Source organism: Lathyrus oleraceus, chromosome 1, assembly GCF_024323335.1.
Source record: "Lathyrus oleraceus cultivar Zhongwan6 chromosome 1, CAAS_Psat_ZW6_1.0, whole genome shotgun sequence".
In the NCBI taxonomy this organism is placed as follows: Eukaryota; Viridiplantae; Streptophyta; class Magnoliopsida; order Fabales; family Fabaceae; genus Lathyrus; species Lathyrus oleraceus.
In genome coordinates this window covers 174,029,516-174,030,916 of record NC_066579.1, presented here as the reverse complement: position 1 = coordinate 174,030,916, position 1,401 = coordinate 174,029,516, and the positions used below count along the sequence as shown (strand labels likewise).

Below are 1,401 nucleotides of genomic sequence, written 5' to 3'. Positions count from 1 at the left end.
TTTGGTCGCGCGTTACCGAAGAAGAATCGGAAAGGTTACGGCACGGAGGAGCGGAAATTGGATGGAGAAACGGAGTCGTTGAGTTGTGATTTTTCCGTTCATGATGGCGACGTTGTTTTTTCTGTTATAACTCAATTCTGACTCGCCGGAATCGCTGCGGATTGACTGGTGCAAACATTGAAGGAGAAGCAATGGAAGGGAGGATTGTAGCGATTTCACTCATCGGCGGTGGAACAACGATTCCCGATTCTCCCTGCAAAACGATTATGGTTGAGAATAAAAAGGAAAGATGGAAGAAGAAAATTCGAAGAATCGAAGAAGAGGTTCTGTTGAAAAGAGAGCCAACCCCCAAAACTCAACCTTGTTCATGTATTTATAGAGTAGTGAAAAAGCTACATTCTGGGTGTAAGTTTTCTTTTCAATTTCTTTGATGCCGTTTTCATTTGTCGCGTTTTGCATTTAAGCTGCGTTTTGAGTCGTGGTAGCTTTAGCAGCTCGTTGGCTTATTCTTGTCCAGCTCATTTCAATTTTTGGCTTTGTAGCATCTGGTATCTGCTTTGTATCAGGCTTGTGGCTTGAGGAGCTTGTACTCACGTGGTAGCAGCTTATGAAGCGTACGCTTGCGTTCTCGTTTTCTTCATGGCTTTGGCTACTACGTTAGGAGTTTTCGGTAATAGCTTTTGCAGCTTCTGTTTTTGGCTTGGCGTGAAGCTTTACGTTCATTGTTTTATACGCGTTGTCGTTGTTGCGCTTTGGAAACTTGCCGTTATGTGTTGCCGCTTATGCACTGTTCACGCCATTTTGTGTTGGTTGTCATGCGTTTTTCATGTGCAGCTTGGATTGGCATAGCTTTAGCAACTTGCTGCGTTCTGTTGTGCTTTGGAGTTTAGCTTGTAATATGGTAGTCGCGTTTCAAGTTGTTTTTTCACTTTTCCCTTTGCAGCTTACGTTTCCTGGCTTATGCTGGGCTTTAGTAAATTGGGATGGATTGAGAATATGGGTTATGGGCAATGTATTTTCGGATGGTTGAACTATGAAATTAGATCTGGGCTATGGTTAATTGTAATTGGATATGGAGAATTGGATTAATAGGATGGTTTTAATGGATTTTATAAAAGTGGATAATGGATTTAATGAAAAAACAAAAAATGTTAAATAAAAAAATTGGATATGATTTTTGTGGTTAGTCATGAATTGGATAAAATGGATTTTGGGCTTTGGGTAATTGAATTCGATAAAAATGAATTATGGTAAAAAAAAAAAGGATATGAAATTGGATAATGATTTTAAAAATGGACATTGACATGGCTTTTGGATATTGAAAATGGATTGGATTTTTGAATTGGATAGTTGGTTTAAAAAATGAAATAGTTTAGTGGGCTTAATTCTAATCCCCTAAAA

General features: G+C 38.8%; 1 long non-coding RNA gene across 1 annotated transcript; it reads left to right on the top strand.

Moving 5' to 3' along the window:
- The first annotated feature begins 228 nt into the window (after positions 1-228).
- On the top strand, positions 229-1,087 carry LOC127115589 (uncharacterized). Its single transcript, XR_007800790.1, has 2 exons — positions 229-405; positions 543-1,087. It is a non-coding gene; the product is annotated as an uncharacterized LOC127115589 (long non-coding RNA).
- The last annotated feature ends 314 nt before the right edge of the window (positions 1,088-1,401 follow it).